Consider the following 23,929-nt stretch of genomic DNA (forward strand, 5'->3'; position numbering starts at 1 on the left):
CAGTTCCTATAGTGTTGGGAGACACCAAGGGCAGAATTATTAGGGCTGAAAGGGACCTCAGAACATCTAGTACAGTGGGTTTCAAACTTTAAAAAAAAAGTGTGGTTTTGAACAACTTATCTAACTCTCTGCCTCAATTTCTTCATCTGTAAAATGGGATAAGAATATATTTGTGCATAGGGTTGTTACAAGGACAAAGAGAAGTAATGCATGTAAAGCACATAGTTATGTCCTCCACATATGGAAGCTTTTTTTTGTTGGTCATAGTTTTACATATGGGTAAACTGAGGCTCCATGAAAGGAAATGACTTGCCCAAGGTCACATAATGAGATAGTTCTGGATCTGGGGCTGCACCTCAGAATTCCTGATTCCCAGTCTATCACTATTTTCAGTGCTCTGCTTCTTCCTTTAGGGAAAAATCAAAATCCCTGAAGATAGCATAAATAATCATAAAAGATAGATTTTTAAAAGTTGGGGAAAGCCCTGATCCTGGCTTGGGGACAGGGCTGTGAGTTCCACTTCAGCCTTACTCTGGCTTGTGGGTTAGGGTGAGTGGACCGCTGGGGCCTTGAGGACAGTGCCTCTCAGGAGAGCAGTAAGGATCAGACCAGAATATCAGAAAGACTCAGCGCCTAGTCAGATGTCAGCACTCAACACAGCCAAGGGACCCTTCTCTATCAGAGGTGGCCCCTCCCAGAGGCCATGGGGCTAAGACTTGGCCCCAACCTGGGAGCCCAGGGACCTCAATCTGGTTCTAAATCTGGTTCTGCTGCAACTTGCTGTTTGGCCTTTGTCAAGTCATTTCCTCATGTACAAAGTCGAGGTGGATGAGATTATTTGGGGGGTTTCCTTCTGGCTCTCACAATCCTTATGTGCTTACCACGTCCTTTTCAATTTAGCCAGCATAGTCCAATAAAGGGTTAAGCAGTGGCAGCCCCTCTCCTTCTTTGGACAAGAAGGTCAGGGATGAAGCCAATACAGGAGGTGGCCTCTGTCAGTAGAAATGATAATATTTACTTCCCATCTCACATTTGTTCCCTGTCTCTGAAGCCTTGCCTGCAGTGCCCCCATAAAGACGTTGGCGAGGAGCAAGACACTGGCTCAGGCCTTCTCTGAAATGGATACGCCGGTCGCACCCCCTCAAGGCTGGTCTCATTTGCCTTCATTTTTAGACACATTCCAAACTTTTCAGCAAATTACAGTGTTTGCCAACTGGCCGTCTGGAGCCCAGGAGAGATGCTATTTATAGAGGTGCTGGGACGCTGCCACTCCAGAGCAGCCTGTAAGAAATTGGGCCAGAGTGGCTGGGAGTGAGATGCTGTGCCCTGGGGAGCGGCTGGGGCTCCTGGTGCAGGGTGGCACAGCTGGCAGCTCACAGCAAAGGCCACCAGCACATGCCCACACCTGGGCCCAGGGGTCTGCCCTCCATGCCTTGCACATCAGGGGGGTCCTTGGAGATGCCTGAGAGCACAAGAAAGACAGCAGTACTGCTATGGCCACTGAGCAGAGTCAAGGTTAAGACTCACCATCGGTCAACAGACCACAGATCACACTGACCGCTGCTCCATTTCACTTCATTTATTGCCCCACTCACTCGTTCCTCAGGGTCTGATTGCTGGCTCCGTCACTACCAGGGGTGTCAAGGCACCTTGGTAAGCCTTGATTTTCCCATCTGTGTAAAGGGTGGGTCTGAGCTCCGATGTTCCTTCTAGCCACATGTGTGGGACCCTTGTAAGGTATCTAATATACAACATGTGCATAATAAATGTGTTTGTGTTCCCACCTGCCCAGTGCTAGGCACTAGGGCACACAGAGGAGAAATATGGGTACCTGTTGTCCTTTTCCTTGAGTGACTCACGACCCAGTGCAGGATGAGGCAAACAGACCAGGAAAGCAGCACGCCCTCCCCTCTGTGCTGATGTCACAGTTGACAAAGGGTTTTTGTGGCTCTTGCTTCTCCCTACAACATGTGGTGGTGCCTGTTCTCATGGGGGAAACCCAACATCTCAGAGAGGCCGAGGTCACACAGTCAGTAAGTGAGGGTCTCCTGGTGCCTTTTCAGGGCTCTGCATTTTAACATGCTCTCTTGGTCTTCCCAGACTCTGGGTCTCCCCTCTGTGGGGCCCCCTAACTTCCATCAAGAACACAATTCTCTTATCTTCTCTCTTATTTCTTCCCCTCCTCTTGTCTCCCTGGAAAACTCTTCCCACTCTCAGAAAAGGCTTTGATTCAGTTATTTGCACCATAGCTCACACCCAAATTACTGTGGGGTCCCTGGTGCTGGCCTCATCTGCCACTGGGGAAATCAAGGTTGCCCTCCTCTGCTAGGAAGGGGGATGGAGGTCCCCTTCCTAGCAGAAAAGGGCAGCCTTGAAAAAGCAGCTGAAGACATTCTTTTTTTTTTTTTAAGGGAAGTGAGCACATATTACTTTTACAATTAAAAAAAATAAATATAAAAAGAAAGAAATCTTCACCTAAAAGAATAATAAGACAGAAGGCAAGATATGCTTAACAGCCTAATAGCCCCGTGGCAGGAAAGGCATTGGTCACTGAGGCCCTGAGTGGCCCAGCCTGGAGGGAAGGTGGAGGCACCCGAGGGGGCTGTAGGGGTCTGCCAGTTGCCCCCTGCTCCTCAGCACCACAGACAGAGCCTTGCACACAGTAGGCCCTCAGGAAATACCTGCTGATCACAAGGTAAGGCAAAGGCTTAGGTATAAGTGTGCTTGAGGCCCCGGCAGGGGGATGGGGTCCTGCTAGGTTGGAGGGGAAGGTCTACCCAGGGAGCAAAGGTGAACTGAGACCCCATTAGAGATGCACTTCAGTGCCAGCCCTGGAGGGTTCCTTTATCCCATGGGGAAGAGCAACCACCCAAGGCAAGGCCTGAGGAGTGACATTTGAAATCAGCATTTTAGAAAAATGGAGCCAGTAGCCCAGCCAGTGCTGACTTGTGAACTTGAAGGGACTCCGGGAGAGGTCTACGGAGCTCCTAGGTTTCAGACAGCCCTCTGAGAGCCTGTCCCCTGGTGGTGGGCTCAGTTTAAACTAAGTACAGTGTGAGAAGACCACAGGCAGAATGCTCAGGGTCCCAGAGACACCTGGGAGTTGTCCCCACCTTGAGAGATGAGACGGGGGGTGACTGAGAGGAATAGAAAACTGAGGGCTGAGTGTTGGGGGAGGTCTAGGGAGGGGAAGCAGAGAAGGCAGGGCGGTGTCGGCTGCGAGGTGGGAGGGGAGTAAGGGTAAGAAGAGTCAGAGAGACAAGTGAGGGAGGAACCTCAAGGAAAAGGAGGAGAACGAGGGCTGGGAAAAGGCCTCAGGACACAGGTTTGACTGTAGCTTACACCCGTCCTTTTCTTAAAGATCCCAAAACAGGGCAGTGGGGCTCAACCAGTGACTCCCCTCCTCCCGCATTCTGCCTTTTCACATGTTCTCTGGCTCTTTCATCAGACAGCTAGAAACAAGTTATACTAGATTTGTGAATAAAATTCCACGTCCTTACCACAGGATCTGTCCCCAGCCCTCCTCCCCCAAAGCCATCTCCTGTCACCCCCACCCTGTCCCCACTGGCTCCTTCTGCTCCGCCACACAGTCTTGCTCCTACACGAAATTCATTCCTGCCTCGGGACCTTTGCACTTGCTATTTCCTCTGCCTGAAATTCTCTACCCCAGATAACCACATGACGCATTGCCTCACTTCCTTCAGATTTCTGCTACCTTATCAGAGAGCCTTCCCCGGGCACCCTTATCTACAGTTGCATTCACCACCCTCTTCCTTTTCTCCAGTCTTCTGTCTGTTGTTCCTATCACCACCTGACATCATACATTTACTAGTTGGCTTGTTTGTATTCTCTCTCTGCCAATCGTAGTCAGCTATTGCTGAAATAATGCTGCATAACAAACCACCCCAACACTCAGGGGCTTAAGACAACACACATTTATTCTTCCTATTTATGAGCCTGTGGGTCCGTCAGGGCACGGTGCCTCCAGGCTGTGGCTTGGATACTGGTCTGTTCCAAGTATTTCTTCATTCTCCTTGGACCAGCAGCTCTGGGGCATGTTCTTCTCAGAGAGAATGGCAGCAACTTAAAAGCCAAGCCGAACATCCCAGGATGCTCATGACACACCGCTCACATTCTATTGACAAAGAAGCATCATGACGAAGTTCAGTGTTAATAGAGTGGAGAAATATACACCCCTGCCCCCTACAACAGGTATGTAAATGTGTGTGTGGGCCAGGTGGGGCGACAAGGGGAGCCACTATCTCTGTAACAACAACCCAAACGATCACATCCCCCAATAAACACTATGAGGCTATGGCTGGGGCTCTATCCAGCTGGATCTCCAGCACCTAGAATAGTTCTCCGTTCATAGCAAGAGTGCAATAAACACTTGTTAAGTGAATATACAAGTTAGCCACTTAACATTTGAATGACAAGGCTTTCTCTCTCTTCCTAACTCCTGTGTCTAAAAGATTGATCGTCTCCCCATCTCCCTAACACAGCTCTCCAGCCCCCACCTACCTGGGCCCAGGGATTGGATTCTGTAACAGGAAGCATGGGAGCCTCCCGTCTCTCCCTTAGGCTCCCAGTCCTTTCAGAATCTGTGTGCCCCTCTCCTGCTCACCTGAACTCTCATCCCCTGGGTCCCTCTGGAAGAAGTTTCCAGGGCTCCCCAAGTTTATCCAGCTCTTAAGTCTGGCCCCACTTGTCATCCCAAGCTTGGCCTTGTTTTCTGACCTGACCATAACTTCATCACCTGACTGTGGAGACTATTGAAGAGTTTGCCAGGCTGGAATGAAAAAAGAACCTTGTTATGAAGGATGTTATTGGACAATCAGTGGGATTTGAAGATGGACCATATATTAGATCATAGTATTATGTTGATATTCAATTTCCTTACGTTGAACATTCTCCTGAAGGTATCTAAAAGAATGTCCTTGAAATATTTAGGGGGGATAGTCATGATCTCTGCAACTTACTCTCAAATGGTTCAGCAAAATAAAAGACTAAAAATAATAATGTGTATATTATTATATTAAATATACATATGTATAGTGAGAAAGAACAAAAGCAAGTGTGGCAAATGTTAAGAATGGGTGACTGACTGTAGGTGATAGGTATATGGCCGTTTATAATACTCTTGCAACTTTTCTGTACGACTGAATATTTTCAAAATAAGTTTAATAATAAAAACAAGCTGACAGCTGGGGCCTTTCAAGCACTCTCGAGGGAGCTGCTCCCCCCTTTTTCTGTCCCCTTGTTTTCTCTCAAGCATCCCTGCCCCCACTCAAGGGCCTACGGTCTTGTTTACTAAACATCTCAGCAATGAGCTCTGGCTCCCCCACCCTGATTTCATCAATTATAAATGTGCTCGCTACTCACCACAGGGCAATTTGTGATGGTCTGTGGCTTGCGGTGAGAGTGGCACCATCCAAGTTCACCGCAGCCTCTAGTAGAGACGAAGGTTGGGGCCAGACACAGGGCTGTGGGGGTGGCATGGGCACCCAGGCAGCCCTGCCACCTTCCTGTTTGTCAGCCAAGCGAGGCTACAGAGGGCAGCGGGCAAGTGGGTCACTGCTCACTTTGGCTACCGCTGCCAGGCCAGCCTGGTCAGATCTGTGTAGCCAGAGCTAGAGGTTCCCGCAGGATCTGAAGTGTCCCGACTCCTGAGAACTGAAGCAAACACTCTGGCTAGTTCTGCTGTAAGTGCCTTATGTGTATAAATTCATTTAATCTCCACAGAAAAACTAGGAACAGATATTATTATTGTACCCATTTTGCAGATGAGGAAACTGAGTCATAGAGAAGTTAAGTAACTTCCTCAAAATCACTGGTAAGTGACAGAATCAGGTTCTACTCCCTTAATCATTATGCCATATTGTTAAGTTATTTACATTAATAGATACGGTGTATGTTTAATTGACATTTAATGATTAGAAGTCATGAACAGCAGCAAGTTCATTGCTGCCTGATTGAATTCCCTGAACCCTATGTCAATAACAGTTTTTCCCTGTTAGCGCCTACTGCCAATTTGTAAAATAGAAATCCTTGATCTGTACAAAGCCCTCTTTCTTATCTAATTTCCCATTTTCCTCCCCCTCCTTCTGGTAATAGCTTTTTCCCTACCTGCAATACATTTAGTTCTGGGGGAGCTGATGCCAGCTTGCCTCACTTCATACCAATCATGTGACCCAGGACTGGCTAATCAGGTCACTGAATCCCCCAGCTATAGTGATTGGTTTAGGGAGGGACACATGACCCACCAGAGCCAATGAGGATCAATTCTGGGACTTCTTTCTGAACTCTTGGGAAAAGAAAATCTCTTCTAATATTGGGGTGGCTGAGAGAATGAATGTGAGCCAGGAGCTGCTGGCAGCCATCATGCTGTTCCCTTCAACTTCAAAATAGTGTTTTCACTCCTTCTATTAATTTTAAATCTTAATTTTTCCTGAAGTTCTTCCTCTAACCAATAGCATTAGAGGTCTTACATGGTTTCTCAAATTTTTGGAATTAAAAGCCTTTGCCTTGCAGCTTTCCTGGTCTGGGACCTGGCTACTCCCTATTGATCATGGGGAAGGATTTAGCCTGCCTACCCTGCCTCCCTGGTTATTTCTCAGAGTGCAGATTCCCTGCCTTGCTCTTCCACACAGACAACAAAAGAGAGAGTCAGATCATGGCCCTAAAAGCACAAGACGCCTGTGGTGAAGCAGAGAGAGCTCCAAAGCTGGGGCTAGAAGACTTTGGTTAGAACCTAAAGTTTGCCATTACTAACTGAGCATTGTCAGGTACGTTAGTTAATCTCTCTCAGGCTCAGTTTCCCCATCAGTAAAATGGGTACTGCTGAAGGTTAAATGAGATGTGGTCTTTACAAGTGTTCTCTAGACTGTAGAGCACCATGCTTCCTGATTGTTGCCTAAACAGAGATATAAATGAGTTTCTTCTCATCCAGGGTGGCATTGAGTTTCTGGTCATTGTGAGATGGGTGGCTGAATGCAGGTCTGCACACATCCAGATGTCTTCTCTATCTGTGGAGCTTTCCCAGCTACCATCAACCACATATGGACCCTCAATCAGAGTTTGCTGAATGAGTGAGTGAATTATAATTGTTTCAGAATACAAATGTAGACATTATCTTATTTTAATTATTGTTACTCTAAGGGGCCATTCTTGCTACAGTAATATTATACAGAACCCAGAAATTCCAGTGTCTGAACTGAGATGGTGTTTGTGACTTAAAGTGACTTCAGGACTTTGTTTAACCTAAGAGTGGGCGGGCAAAAAATCATGGGCCTCTGAGAGTTTTCATTCAGAAACAGAGGAGAATGCTCTCACCAAAGAAAATTTAAAGAAAAGTGGGAGACAAAAATCAAGTTGCGTTTTGATGATACTAGGAGTTGTGATTGGATCAGTGTACCAGTTACATCTGCCATCACAGAAGTTATGAGTTAAGGAACCCAGGAGTCTAAAATCATATCCAGAAGGCCTCTGAGGGCATGGGAGCAGAAGAAGTCCCTTGGCTAAAAGTGTGAATTAAACCCCAAGAACTTTCCCAGCCTGTCAGCCCTCATTTCTAGGGACTCTGTCCTTGAAGGACACCCTATGTCAGCACTCATTTCTAGGGACTCAGCCTGTCAGCACTCATTTCTAGGGACTCTGTCCTTGAAGGACATAGGGTGCTAGAAGCCTGAATCTCTCCCCACTCCCTTCTTCCCCCAGGCCCCAGTCGTGGGAAGGGGAGCTTCTGAGCAGTAAGTCAAGCCCTATTCATCCCGGACCCAGATTCCCATCCATGGGGTGGTCTGTACAGCGGCCAGCCAAAGAATGGTAATTACTGCGAGGTGCAAGGAGCTAAGGTGGGCCCCCCAGATCCCCACCTCCTTGTGGGCAGTGAATGGCCCTGGCCCTGGATAAGACGTGTCAGCAAACGCCTGCCCACCCCTTGCTGGGTTCCCAGGCCCCTGGAGCCCTCTCGTAATAGGAGCCATTTGCCCCATAACCAGTGGGTGACCAGGTTTTTAATCTTGGAGGCCCCTTGGATCTCAGCTGGGAAGTGGGATTTGTCAAATGGGGAGGGGAGGGCCTGTCTGGGAATGCCAGAGGGCTTCTCAGCAGAAGGGGGTTGTCCTGGAGCAATATGTCTTCGTTCGAGACCAGCACCCCCCCCCCGCCATCCCTCCAACCTTCCCAACCCCTGAAGTCAGCTCTGCTCCTCCCAGTGTCTCCAACAGGCTCAGCAGCTGGAAGTAAATGAAAACCTGAATTCGAAATCAGGATGCTTATTTTGTATTAACTCAGGTACACTTTAATTGGGGGGTTCCTTTTTGTTTGACCCTCATCCTCCCTCCTTTGAAACTTCCTCTCTGGCCTGCTGTCTGTCAATGACTGTCCTTCAAAGACCCTCTACCTGGCTTCTGAAGAAGCTGTCTCCTGGCTGTCAGAAAGGGTGAGAACACTGGACCAAAACCTTCTCCTCTCTGCCACAACTTGCTGTGTGACCTTGGGCAAGTCACTTCCCGTCGCTGGGCCTCACTGTCAGTAGGGGTACACACAGAGTTGGAACTTCTTTTTTTTTTTAATTTTTATTGGGGAATATTGGGGAAACCTGTGTTTTTCCAGGACCCATCAGCTCCTCGTCAAGTCATTGTTTTCAATCTAGTTGTGGGGGGTGCCGCTCACTGGCCCATGTGGGAATCGAACCCACAACCTTGGTGTTATGAGCACTGCGCTCTAACCACTGGGCCAACCAGCAGCCCCAAGTTGGCACTTCTTAAGAGCCCAGTTCTTAAGACGCATGATACAATACAACCCTTGCCAATGACCCTGTGACACATCTTCTTGTTCTCGGTTTACAGATGATGCCTGGGGGAGGTGAAGTGGTTGGCTCAGGCCTCATAGAAATTTGGTCCAGGGCCAGGATCTGAAGCCACGTCTCTTCAAACCACTGCCTAAGCACTTTCTCCTCTGCTGCGACCTCCAAGTCACCCTGAGGATGTCTTCCAGACTAAAGGTAGTGAGCTGTGATCGCAGCGCCTCAGGTCCTCATGCCTTCTCTGTGGCTTTCTCTGCCTGTCCACCTAGTGCCTTTCCTCTGAGTTGTTCCTCCCAGCTCATCTTTCCCAAACTTTTATGGTATGTATAAGCCTCCCACAGTTTAACCTTTGAGCCCCGGTTTCCTCATCTGTAAATTCAGCTTCCTAGGATGGTTAGCTCAGATTCTACCTCCTCAGGGAGATCATCCCTGATCACACCTTGTGAACCAGAGCCCATTACTCTCACAGGGGTCAGATTATCTTACATCTTCATTTGTTTATCATCATCTGTTCCCCACTAGAATGAAAGTACAAAAGGCAAGGGCTTGATCTGCTATGTTCACAGTTTTATCCCCAGCACTAAAAACCATGCCTAGCACATACAGTGCTTGGTATGTATCTATATTTATGCTGTGTGAGCAAATGAATGAATTTATGATACAACACAGCTATAATTTCTGGAGTGTTCACTATGTGTCGGGCACTGTGGCAATCTTCACAACCACTCCACAAGGAAGGTCAATTATTATACCCATTTTACAGACCAGCAAACTGAGTCACATGGAAGTTAAATAACTTGTCCCACCGCCTACTGGCTTTCAACCTCTGCATGTCTGACTCTAGTGCTCATCAGAATTCTTTATTAACTCAAATGTACCCTAAAACGCAACTGGCTTATATCAACAGAGCGTCTCCTCCTGGCCTTGCTAAGGGCTGGGCCTCTAATATGAGTGGAGCCCTGTGTACAGCTGGCCCTCTCCTGGGCCTTGCTCTTGCCAAGGGGAGAAGCAGTTAGGTCGCACAAGAGCCCTGAGTACGGAGACTTGGATCCTTTCCCTCTTGTGGGCAATGGTCCAAAATTGAAAACAAACACTTTAAAATAAAAGCCATATTAAAAAACAAACCCAACTTTCTGCCTTAAAATATTGTGAGCCAGGGGGACAATTAGCAATTATGCTGTATTTTATTATGAGAAGATGGAATTCTAATTGGACTGATTTGAATTCCACACACCTCCACAGATTGTTTTGGGAATTAAGGTATCAGTTGTATCGGTAATTATGGTTTACCATTAAATTACCCCCCCACAGAAAACTGTTAAATTGTCTGTGACGGTGCTTAAATTTAGCCCAGACCCATGTCCTATGAAGACTGCGCGAGTCAATACAAGCCACCCGGAAACCACTGGGTGCCCTGTGCCAGGCGGTAATTAGGGGTTGAGGTTTCCAAAGTTTTACCTGAGACAGCAGGGACAAGCCTCGGGCTGCAGGATGTTCAAGTGGAGGGCTTAGATGCCCCTCTCCCATCCCCCAGAGCAACGTTCTTGGATCCTGCCCTGCTTTGCTGGGCCAATTCCTGAGCTGCAGTAGGCATTCTGGAAGACAGTGTGGTTTCAGCTGATGGGCTACACTCTGGCAAGGTGTACCAGCACAAAAGGAGCCCTGGGGCGGTGAGGGACAGTGTATGGCTCAGGGACATTGCAATCACATATATCTGGCATTGAGGCCCCGCTCTGCCATTTAGGGAGGCAACTTGGGAGGTCCACTTGATCTCTGTGAACTTCTACTTCCTCATCTGACAAGGAGGTGTACCACCTGCCTCATGCATGGGTTATTGTGAAGATTAACTGAGAATAATAATGGTGACAACCATCTCTGGCACCCTTGCAATATGTCCGTCATGTGCATTCATCTTTAATCTGTATGACAAATCTATGAGTTAGACAGACGTGCTAAATTGGGAGGATTGTTCGATTGCAAGCCATAAACCTCGATTCCAGCTGACTTAAGCAAACTGGGAATTTATTGAAAGGGCGAGGAGGCACTCACAGAACAGACAAGAAAGCTGGAGAAGAGACTTAGAGCAGACAGGATCCAGGGAGCACCAGGGGACCTCAGGAGCTGGAACGGCTCCTCTTATCCTCCCATGTGCTCCAGGGAAATGAACAAGCTCTGGTCACCCTGCCCTTCCCAGACGCCCACCCCAGACACCCACCTTGGTTATATTGCACAGCTGCCTTGGCCTCCAATGGGGGGCAGTGAGAGGAGTTCCCAAAGGGCAGGCACTTGGATTTCCTGTTCCTCGAGACAATGCAAACAGTGGTGAGGGCAAATTGGGGGACTGGGGAACAGACACAATTATTACTATCTCTATTTTATAGCCCAGGAAATCAAGAGACAGAGCTGCTAGCCACTTGCCCAAGTGCACTCAAGCAGTGAGGAGCAGAGTTGGGACTTAAATCCATGTGTTTCCTAGAAAACAGCTTCCTTGCTTCAGCCCCCAGTCTGGACTTTTCCAGCGCAGGACCAGACACCAGCATTCAGGGCTCTACTATGGCGTCTCAGGCAGATGTCTGGTTCTGGGGGGCCCAGCCAGGGTGGGAAAGCCTCAGAAGAGGGGGAGCTACTCTTGCCCAACTCATAGGACCAGCCTGTCAACACGGGAGCTTCTCTCAGATCTGTGTGTGAAACACACGGCTGACAGGATGAGTCGGGAGGGAAAGCTTGTTGTCATGGCATTGAAGTTTTAGACGTTGTTGGGTTATTTTGATGTGTTAAAGGGCTCCCCCTCTCTTACCTCCCTACCTTGGCTTCTGCTCTCTCTTCCACCTGGAATAATGTCTCCTCATCAAGGTTTTACAAACCTATACATTATCGAAAGCTGGACCCAAATTCCACTTTATCAAAGACGCTTTCCCATCTCTCCAACCAGGGAAGCCCTCCCCTTCCTCTGGCCCTTACAGGGTTTGCTCTCCCAGCCCTGGCTGTGCTCTGCGTGACCGTGAGCTTGTTTCCACACCTGCCACCCTGGCAGCAACTCTGAGAGGTCTCACCTACCTAATTCGATAGCACAATGTTGGATCCATGGGACAGTCATGCAGTGTGTGTTAAATGGAACAAAACTGCTTTTTTTCCCCACTAAGAAATTGCTTTTTTTTTCAGTATTCACTACATGCCAGATACTTTATAAACCATCTCCTCTAATCCTCCCAACTGCTCTGAGGGGTTGTTTTCTGTTTTATAAATGAGGAAACTTGGACACAGAGAGGTTAAATAACTTGCCCACAGTCACACTGCTATTAAATGGGGCAGCTGGGATTCAAACCAGGGCAGTTTAGCCCCACAGCCCAACCATGATACCACCACGGTAGCTGCCCTCTGCACCTGTCCTTCTATCTGGGGCTGCTTTAAAAGGCGGGGCTGGGGACTACGGTGTTCAAATGATGGGCCCCCCCCCCCAGAGGGTCCTGTTGTACTGGGGAGACAGAGAGTGAAGCAAAGAACAAGACAATGATGTGAAGCTGGATTAACTGGGCTTTGCAGACACTTGGAGAAGATGACGTTGAGCCCTCATTGGGTGGTGCCGTCACCAAGTACAAAACAAATTAGACTGTGAGAACTGGGGGCACTGAGACAATATTCCAGATTAGGGACTTGAGCCGAAGGGGCTGGAAAGGGCTGAGTGGGGTGGAGGGGAACAAATGCCTGCTGGTAGGCAGTACTTGTGGGAAAACATTGCCCAAGGCAGGAAAGGACCAAGCTAACAGTTAGCAGCCAGATCTCCTAATTCACACCCATTTCCACGCAGCAGGGACTAAGCAGGGACTTACTCATTGCCAGCCTCGGTGGGTCCCCTGTGTGTGCGCTTCTGCTTACATGTGAGGCTGAGGAGCCTCAGGAGGGAGCCATGGTAGGCTAGCACCACGCTCTCCAGGCAGCTGGAGCAATAATGGCTTCCCTCTGTTCTCTCAGGCACAGTAGCCAATGGGCATGAACTTCACCAGGGAGGAGGGCAAGTCAGAGGCATAGCTGGATCCTGGGACCTTGGTTGGGAGTCGGGGTGGAGGGGGAATTCTGAATGTGACGCCTACCAGAGATGATAGCGTGGTGGCTTCCCAGCAGTTCCTCGGGAAGCAGGCACGGAGACAGGCGCTGTGGACCTGAGCGATCAGAGGAAAACGCCATGTTACCTGGGTCTCAGCTCTCCTTGGCAGGTAACAGTTTATCCCAGAAATATTCAGATTCCCTGTCCTGCCCTCTCCCTTCCCTGTCAGATGTTCAGACCCGTCATTCCCAAGCCCCCATCTCACTGTCCACCCCTCAGATCCCTCCTGCCAGGGCCACCTCTGTTTGCTTCTCTGCGGCATAGCCATGGAAGGAAGATGAGACTCTGACAACGGCTTTTGGGTCTCCAGGACAGCACGGACGTGGCCAATCCATCCAGAACTTTGTTTTGTACAAAGTTGGGACCTACATTCCCTGAGTGGCTTGTCCCAAGAATACATGGGTTAGTACAGAGAGGAGAAATCAAGTTTGTCTTCTCTTTGCCCAGTTGTCCCCTACAAGTGCTTTCTTCCTATAGTGTTGCCCGGAAAGTAATACAACAGTCTACAATGTCAGCTGGGGTGACACCAAAACCACTGTGGGAGAAAGGACATCAGCAAATCAGATGGTTGAGGTGTGGGCAGCAGATGTTTTGTCTTCAGTTGCATCTCCCAGTCTTGGCCTTTGTAAATACAGAAGATCCCACCGTAACCCAACCTGGCAAAGACTCGGATGCGCTGTGAGGTAGATGGCTTCTCCAAGCCCACTCCAGCTGCCCCTCCTTAGCCTGTCATTGAGGGGTTAGCTCTGCTTCACACAAAACAAAGATGACAAGAAGCTAAAGTAGTGAATAGCTCCTCATAAAGCTGGCTCAGCCAAACAGCATGCTATCTCAGGGCCAAGGCTAAGCCGTTCCCAGGCAGCCTGGCAGGAGGAACTCTGAGGGGTGGACAGTGAGGTGGGGGCTTGGGAATGACGGGTCTGAACAAACATCTGAGAGAGAGGGCAGAGAGGACAGGAGAAGGAGTCCAAAATCCAGGATACCTGCCCTTCCAGAAAGTACTGACACTGGGGGAAGGGCTCTCCCAGCACCCCTCCCTCCTAGTCATTTTTCACCTGGACCTCTCTCCTCACCTGGAGCTGCCCACAGGGACTGGCTCTTCTGATCCCCAAGGTCATGGTCTTTGTGTGTAAGGAACTGCAGTGTACACATTTGGTCAGCTCCTCCTTTTAAGACTGTAAATTATCAGTCACAACCCTTTTGGAAAGCAATTTGGCAATAATACCAAGTGACATAAAAATGTTCAGAGCCTTTGGCCCAATAATCTTCCTCCTGGGAATTAATCCTAAGGAAATAATTCATCAGAAAGAGAGAACAATTCTATATCTACCTAGACATTTACTGCGATATTATTTATGATAGGGAAAAACTGGAGACACCTTCTCCGGCCAACATAGGGGGATGGTCCTATAAATGATGGCACATCCATCCAAAAGAAGTACTATGCCACTAATAAAAATGGGAAATTGGAAAATTGTGTAACAAGAGACAGTATTTACAAATTAAAAGCATGTAAAAAAAAAAGGAGCACAGAATGGTATATATGCCATGATTATTACATGCTGACCAGTCTGTGTATGTGTGAAGACCCGCCAGAAACTAGAGAAATTAAAATAACTGTTGTGTTGCACGCAGGCGATGGGAAGGTGGGTGTAGCTTTGCTTCAAACGTCCTCTTCCACGGCTGTAAAGTCCTACTGAGAAATCATTTTTGTAAAATTATAACTTGTCACCACGGGTTTTGGCTTTCTTTATTGCCCCCTGGGAGGTGGCGCAAGAAGCCCATCTCAGACCAAGCCTTGGTTGCCCCCCCTTCCCTACAAAGGATGATGTTGCAGCCTCCTGACTCCCCATTGCAGCGTCTCCCGCTTTGCTCTGAGCTTTCGGTGGCAGAGTACTTTGGGGCCCTTTTTCATGATCATAATTCAAATTACCTGTTTAAGTCGGTCAAATGAAAAAATAGCAGCTCCGCCCGCACGCGGGCCGGCGGGGGCGCGGGGAGCGCCGGGGCGGCTGCAGCGCGCTCTCTGCGGCGGCCTGGCCGTGAGCTCATTTCCTGGGGCGCGCGAGCCGGTCTATTTCAGCCTGGCGCTGTGCAAACAGGACAATTTACTGCGGCCAAAAGGGGCCCAAATTACAATCGTATCACAGACAAATATCCGCCACGCCAGGCCTCCGGAGGCCGGGGAGGGGCCTCTCTCCAAGCGCAGGGGGTTGGGGGCGGGGTGGCGCGGGGTCAGGCGGGTCCGTGGGGCTCAGCCCCAAGAGGACGCTAGGACGCTCGTCCCTTCTGCGCCCCTGTACGTGGTTGCCAGTGAGCTGTACCCGCTCCCTGCAGCAGGAAGGGGGACCTCAGGAGATCGTTCCCACATGGGCTCCAGTGCAGAAAACCTTGTCTCTTGGGCGGGGGTGGGGAGAGTGGGAGGGTCGGGGGAGTGAGGGGATGGGGGGACTGAGGGGGGTTGAGGGGGTGGAGGGGTTCTCCCAATTTAGGGCGCCTTTGTATTTGGCTGCTTCTCTATACTTAGCATGAATACATCCCTCCATCCAGTCACCCCAGGGTTCAAAATCTTATCTCCTTGCTCGGAAACCGGTGTCTCCCCACCACCTTTAGAGAAAAGTCCCTAGCCTGATGGTCAAAGCTCCTGTGTCCTGGTCCAGTTCACTCTTCCAGAGTTAACCCCTGCACCTCCATGCTCCAACCACTGAGAGCATACAAGGCTTTTGGGCAATTTCAGGCCTTGTCATTTGCTTTTTCACCCTGCCTAAATGTTTCCTGTTTTTCTCTGCCTGGTGAACTCTTACACATTCTTCAACACCCAACTCATATGTTACCTCCTCCATGAAGCTTTCCCTGCCCCTTTCCCTTCCTAGCACTACGCAGAGGTCTGGGGTACTTCTCACATCCTGTAATCACTTGTTTGTATGCCTGTGCTACAATGTCCCCAAGTTCACAGATAGTCCCTCTTCCTCTCCAGAGAAGGATGCTACTTCTCTGACCCACTGGCCTCCCTCAGGCTTTGTCACATGATGTGCTCTGGCTAGTGAAAGGGGACATACAAGTCAGTAGGGAGCAGAAGTTTCCAAAGCCAAGTGTGGCTCACCAGGCTCTCTTTTTCCTCCTTACAACAGAACAAGCTAAATGTGAAAAATCCCAGACACTCAGCTTTCTGGTCAGAAGAAATCCCAAAATCAGCATGGCTCAAGATTTAAAGTGTTCTACAAAAAGATAAGAGATAACAATTGTTGGTGAGGATGTGGAGAAAAAGGAACCCTTGTGCACTGTTGGTGGGAATGCAAATTGATGCAGCCACTATGGAAAACAGTGGAAGTTCCTCAAAAAATTAAAAACAGAACAACCATATAATCCAGCAATCACACTTCTGGGTATACACAGAAGGAAATGAAATCATTATTTCAGATAGATACCCGCACCCCCATGTTCATTGCAACATTATTCACAATAGCCAAGACATGGAAACAAACCTAAGTGTTCATCACCAGAAGAATGGACAAAGAAAATGTGATACACACCACACACACATAGGAATATTATTCAGCAATAAAAAAGAAAGAAGTCCTGCTATTTGCAACAATATGGATGGACCTTGAGGGCATTATGCTAAGTGAAATAAGTCAGACAGAGAAAGACAAATACTGCATGATCTCTTATATGTGGAATATAAAAAAATCAAACTCATAGAAACAGAGAGTAGAATGGTGGTTTCCTGGGGCAGGGGGTTGGGGGAATAGGGAGATGTTGGTCAAAGGCTACAAACTTCCAGTTATAAAAGAAATAATTTCTGGGGGGTCTAATGTAGAGCATGATGACTATAGTTAACAATACTATATTGTACACTTGAAAGTTGCTAAGAGTAATTACTGTTCTCACCACACACACAAAATGGTAATTATTGTGTGAGGTGATACAGGTGTTAACTAACCTTATTGTGATAATCATTTTACAATATATCTGTGTATCAAATCATCACATTATACACCTTAAACTTACACAATGTTATATGTCAATTATATCTCAGTAATGCTTGTGGGGGTAAGACTGGAGATATATATAGATATAGATATAGATATAGATATATAGATATATAGATATATAGATATAAAATATATATTTGAATTGCCGTATAGAATATCCAAGAGAGAGAACTAGGAGTCCAAGGTCATTTCAAAACCCCAAAGCTAAAATCTTTTCCTCTTCCTGACCTTCATGGCTTGGGAATCTTGGCAACTTCTTGGGGAGCCTCTCTTTCCTGATGTAACCTCAGCCACAAAGTCATCCATGCAGCCCTGACTGATTAAGTGCCATGTGCCAGGCAGGGGAAAGCAGAAATTAGTAGGGTGTCTCCAAGGGGATCAATGTCTGTGGGAAACAAGGACCTGTTAACACATTGAAGCGCAATGTCGTGCTGAGTGCCATAAGAGCCGTGTGCATGGGCTGTTGAGAAAATACAGAGGAGAGAACCCCCAGATCTTATGGGAAACCCAGGAAGATGCCTGGAGGAAGTTAGAGTTGAGCTGAGCCTTGAAAGATGAAGAAAAGTGCTCACATAGAGGAGATGGAGCACTGTTCTGAACACACTAGGAGTCAAAACTCTGGTACATAATGTAAATGAATGGGGCGGGGGAGTAAGGCAGCAGGGATTGTTGGAGAAGGTCACCTGGAAGGCCCACATCCTGCCTATAGGGCCTCTTCAGGGCAGACAACCTAGTCTGGATTCAGTCTCCATTTGTCCCATCTGCCAGGTGCCTTTGTGCAGTGCACAACCTCCAGAACGTCACATAGCTGTCCTGGCTGCCTATGCTGGCCAGCAGCTGTATGTTGCTGTGCTGAAAAAGAGGGCTTGGTTTTCTGCCACATCTTACCTTTTCAAGAAAAGCCAGGAGTGGCCAGAAGGCTCAGTTGGTTAGAGCGCAAGCTCTTAACAACAGGGTTGCCCGTTCAATGCCCACATGGGCCAGTGAGCTGCGCCTTCCACAACTGGATTGAAGACAACGAGCTGCCGCTGAGCCTCCAAAGGGTGGCTGGATGGCTCAGTTGGTTAGAGCACAAGCTCTCAACAAGGTTGCCATTGAAGGACAACGACTTGGAGCTGATGGGCCTTGGAGAAACACACTGTTCCCCAACAGTCCCCAATAAAAATTAAAAAAAAAGAAAGAAAGAAAGAAAAGAAAAGCCAGATTCTCAGATTTTAATGTAAAAATTTCCAATTTGTAAAATTCTACTGATGCCAAACAACGTTTAACCTCAGACTGGATTAACCTTAGAGTTCTACTTTGCAGTCCCAATGGGAACCAATCCCCAGGACACATTCCACTCTCTCTCCTTCCCATTTGTACCACACAACCTAGTCCTTCGCTGACATTTGACAGGGAAAAATACAATCATGGATGAAACTCCCTACAAGGTGCTGCAAAGCCCTGTCAGAAAAACAAGATTGGCCTCTGAACAAGAGGAAAACAACGTGCGGCTGCCCAACAGCGACCACCCCATGACATTGATGGGTAAAACTTTAATTTATCAATGTACCTTGTTTGAGAGAGCCTCCCCTGCCCTCTTAGATGCCCCCACCTCCGACCCCTCCTGTCTTGCTAATGATAAATGACAAGCAGTGGACATTATTAATTAAACTGCCCCCAGTAGCCAGTGGTAAGCTCCAAGGCCACATGCAGATGACGCATTCAAAGCATTCCTGCTGCCCCTGCCCTGGGCACAGGCCCCAGGCTCACTCCTGCTCTGGTTGGAGCAGGCCCCAGCGGCCACAGCCTTGCACAACAGGCCTTCCTAGGAACTGTCTGGGCTCTACTCTGTCAAATGGAAATCACCCACACGGGCCACACAGTAATTAAACTCCTGTCATTCTTTTGACAAAAAATGTTCCTCTTGGGTCATTCCCACAGGCCACTGAAGGACTGTCTGGGGCCTGTAAGCTCCCAGCTGATTACCAAGGGATTTTTGTAGTTGGCCTTGACTGGGGATCAAAAGGGGATGGGAATTCAGGGGATGAATATGGGGGTGGGAAACGCCTTGTCATTAAATGTATCATTTGGTAGTTCAGCTTGAAGCACCAATATCTGCTTCCCCAGGACCAAGGTGGGCAGAGAGATAAAAACAGACCTTGAAGACCCATTTATTTATATTATTTGTTCACTGATTTATTATCCCAAGCACCTAAACAGAGTCTAGCATATAGTAGGTGTTCAATAAGTATTTGTTGACTGACCAGCAGGAGATTTGCTGATGTCGGTTCTTAAAAGCGGCAATCAGAAGCAATTCCTAATTAAGGTTCTAGAACCAGTGGCTTCTAATTGTTTGTTGCCACAAGACTGTAAACGTGTTAAGGATGAGGCCAGGGTCTTATTCAACTGGCTGACCCCAGAACCAGGCGCGATGCCAGCCCAGGGCCTGCACGCAGTGGTTTCTTAATAATATCTCTTGACTAAAGGACTCAGGGGCAAACCACAGTCCACTGCGAGGTCCGGCAGATCCCCACTGGGATGTGACCTGGGTATCCTCAGGCAGTCCCCTGAGCTGTAGTAGCAGCGACAAGGTCAAGAGGCCCAGGGATCGGACCCACAGGGGATGTCACAGCTGGAAAGGCCTGAGATGGCAGCCAGCCCCTGACTGGACAAAAAGAAGAAACAAATTAGCTACAATTTGGGGGTTCTAAAAAGATGCAACTTAATTTTCCTATCGTCTCTTTTTGAGATCCCCATTTTGTCCAGTAGCAGAAAACTTAATCAATTTCAGCTGAACTCAGAAATTTCAGATTTAAATTCAATCTATTCAGGATTTTCTCATCTCCCTCCCCAGGGCAGCACCTTAGTTCCAGGGGCTTCCATAGCATAGGAGGGGGAACTGAAGGACAGGGGCTGCTGAGCCATGATCATTGGCATCTGTCTTCACCAGCCTGGTGACCCCACCTCACTGGTGTCTGCTATATCCATTTCCTTTTATCAATGGCCATCAGTCCACACACTGCGTTTTCCTTACCTTGCACCCAAGGCCCTGCAGGGCCACTCGCCCTTCCCAACGCCTTCCATGACTTCCTTGGGAATGTGGGAGAACTAGCTGAATTTTCATTACCCCAGGGCCCTAGGAGGCCCTCATTGCCCCTGGATGCCAAAATAGAAGAGGGTTACTACCCACTCAGGTTTCCTGTGAACATTGGGAGCACAGTTTCTTCTGTTCTGGTATTTCCCAAACTGGTTGGGAGCATTCTGGTGGGGTCCCCACCCCATTTTTAACCATTGTCTCTGTTGTGAGTAACACACGCAGATGAAGGGGAGGGTCACCAGCCACAAGGAAAGGCTGGGGAGGGAACCCGGTTGATCTTGCAGCATTTTATCCCTTGAATGTCATGTGGGGAAATGGAGGTTAAGAAAGCAGGAAGAACTGACTCCATTCCACATAGCATGAGTGAGTAGAAGCAGCAGGCCAGGAGCCCAGGACTCGGTAAATCTCTCCTGATATCTTCTCTGGAACCAGACCCTGTCCCAGGTTCTATTACATGCAACTGCAACCAACAGGGTATGTGTGACAGTTTTAAAACATAGCCACAAATTCTTTGACATTCTTCCTCTTGAGATATGGTTTATGTCTTCTTTCCTTGAATGTTGACAGGCTTGTAGCAGCTTTAATCAATAGCATATAGAAAGATACCTGACTTCAAATTATACTACAAGGCTACAGTAATCAAAACAGCATGGTACTGGCATAAAAATAGACACATAGATCAATGGAACAGAATAGAGAGTCCAGAAATAAATCCATGCCTATATGCCCATTTAATCTACGACAATGGAAGCAAGAATGTACAATGGGGTAAAGACAGTCTGTTCAATAAATGGTGCTGGGAAACCTGGACAGACACATGCAAGAAAATGAAGCTGGACCACTCCCTTACACCATATACAAAAATAAATTTAAAATGGCTTAAAGACTTAAATATAAGATCCGAAACCATAAAATATCTAGAAGAAAATATAGGAAGAAACTTCACAGACATTATCCGGAGTAAGATTTTTACTGATATATCCCCTTAGGCAAGGGAAGTAAAAGAAAAAATAAACACGTGGGATTACATCAAACTAAAAAGTTTTTTCACAGCAAAGGAAATCATCAATAAAACAAAAAGGGATCCTACTGACTGGGAAAAGATATTTGCCAATGATATATCCAATAAGGGGTTAATATCACAAATGTATAAAAAACTCACTCAACTCAACTCCAAAAAAACAAACAACCCAATTAAAAAATGGGCAGAGGACATGGAGAGACATTTTTCTAAAAAGGACACACAGATGGCAAACAGACATATGAAGAAATGCTCACCCTCACTAACCATCAGAGAAATGCAAATAAAAACCACAATGAGATTCCACCTCACCCCAGTCAAAATGGCTATCATCAATAAGTCAACAAACAACATTATAGTTGTATTGAAGATGTAGATGCTTGATCAATGTACTGTACACCTGAGCTGAACAATAATGAATGCCAACTATATAATTTTATATATATAATGTGATGGCTCGGTGCGATGTCGGAGGGATAGTGGATGGGGGGAGGGGGGTTCACAGTGTGAGGGATATAAATGATGAACGTCTAAGTAAAAAAAAAAAATTGAAAGCTCAAAAAAAAAATAGCATATAGAGAAAGGACACTACATGATTTCCAAGACAAGGGCGTTACAGGACATCAGCCTGCCTATTTAGCTGGAACACTTGTCTTTGAATCCTGAGCCTCCATATAAGACATCCAATTACGCTGTGGCTGCTATGCTGTGAGGAAACCCAAACAAACTAGAGAAGCAGCTCATAGGCACTGTCTTTGATAGTCCCTGCTGAGCCCCCAGGTGATTTCAGCCTTCAGCCTTCTGAGCCACCTCCAGCCATTCAAGTCTTCCCAACTGAGGCCATAGACATTGTAGAGCTAAGACAAACCACTCCTCTTGGTCTTGGTCAAATTCCTAATCCTCTGAATCTGTGAGTCTAATAAAATGGCTATTGTTTTATGCCACCAAGTTTGGGATGGTATTTTATGCAGCCATAGATAGTTGGAACTATGTGTTATCCTGGCCTGCTGGGATCCTCTAGTCTCTGATATCCATGCCTCTGCCACCAAGTAAGCCACATCTGCTACCCCCAGGAGGCCACGCAGAGGGGCCTTGAATGTGTGGTGGTGACCCTTGTTTTAGGGAACTTGGGTGAACGTAGTTGGTACTGTGCATAGACGGCAACAAAAGAATATATGTTCTGGAGAAGTGGCCTTGGCAGTTTCTTCAGGAAGTAAAGGAAGGGAATGACGACTCGCTGACAACATGCTCCATTCCTGCCCCTGCCCATCCTCATGTCATTTAGCCAACAAGGTGTTTTTGAGCATCTACTACGTTCCAGGTCGCATTGGGCTCTGGGACATGAACACACGCCTGGAGGCTTGTAGTTCTCAGCATCCTGCGAGGGACAAACCTTAAAAAATTGCTTAATGCACACATTTTGAATGAAAAGCATAGGGTTCCTGACAGTGGGTGGGGACTTATTTCAACATCATAACATCCTTCTGAGGTGGGAATGATCATTTCTAATTTTGCAGGGGGACATTGATGTTGAGAGAGGTTAAATGACCTTCCCAAAGTCACCCAGCAGAGGAGATGTCAGACTGAAGAGAAGCCTAAGCAGGGTCCTCAAGTGCAACCAGAAGCACAGGGGTAAATGACCCACTCAGCTGGGTCAGCACCAACAGCATTAACCCTGGGAAGGCAGAGGTGCTTGTTAATCCAGCAGGGCTACCCCCATCATCCCAAGAGGAGATGGTCCTGTACGAGGAAGGGCTGATGGGGCTCTAATCACCTGGGCAACCATACTCATCACCTGTTAAATGGGAGCAGGAAGAGTTGGTTGAGGTATAACCACCCAGAGAAAACATCTGGGTCCCCTAACCCATCCTAGATTCTGAGTCTCAAGAGTTAGGGGAGGAGGATGGGAGGTGAGACGGGACACCCAGAGTTACCACAGAGGAGTGGGTTCCAGAACTTGGGGTGTAGAAGAAGTATCCAGAGAACAGGTTAAGATGCTTGGCTCACACCCTGAGAGATTTGGATTCAGTCAGTCCGAAGTGAAGCGTAGGCATCTATATTTAGGGTCCTCCTGCTGTTCTGATGCACAGCACCCAGTCCCCAGCGTTTGGGGACCACTGCCTGAGAGCATCTTCTCTAGTGCCCTCAGCAAACAGAAGAGAACACAGAAGGCAGAGAAGGGACAGGAGCCCTCACTTCTGACAGCACAGGCTCAAGGCTTCCCTCCCTTTGATAGGACAGATGGGAGGGTCGAGGGTAGACATCCAGCCTCTGCCTTGGACCCGCATTTCCAGCCTTTTTGGATTCCAGGGGAAAGCCTGCCTTCCTCCTCCCAAGGAAGCGGGGAGCTCAAAGTCAGGACAGGGGAGTCAGATGGGCTGGGAGTGAATCCCAGCTCTGCCACTCATTAGCAGCGAGAGCCGGCAACTTCGATAAATAATCAGCAGACCATTAAAAATATATGTCTTTAGATGAACTTTTAATAAAGTCCTCAGAATGCTCAAAAGAGAAGAGGAAAAACTAGGACACATAAAAGATGCAAATGGGTGATTAGGCAAATAAATCATTAGATAAATTGACTTCAAGCTAACGGTTCTCCTCCATCCATGATATTGGGCAAGTTACTTCTCTATTCCAAACCTCAGTTCCCTCACCTGTAAAATGAGGCTAATAAAACCTGTTTCACAGTGTTGGAAGGATGTTGTAAGATGGCATGGGTTACGTGCCAGGTAGATGGTAAACATTCAATAAATTAACCTTCCCTCCCTTCCGGAGCATTCGGACCACACAGAGGCCTCCCCTGCTCTTGGCTTTGGCTTTAAGGAGACTGTGGTCACTGAGAGGATTTCACACTGGAAGTACATGCATTTCAAATTGATACCTAACTGTACATTTTCTGGTGTAAACTATATGTCGACTC

This window comes from Rhinolophus hipposideros (assembly GCF_964194185.1).
Source record: "Rhinolophus hipposideros genome assembly, chromosome: 20".
Classification (NCBI taxonomy): Eukaryota; Metazoa; Chordata; class Mammalia; order Chiroptera; family Rhinolophidae; genus Rhinolophus; species Rhinolophus hipposideros.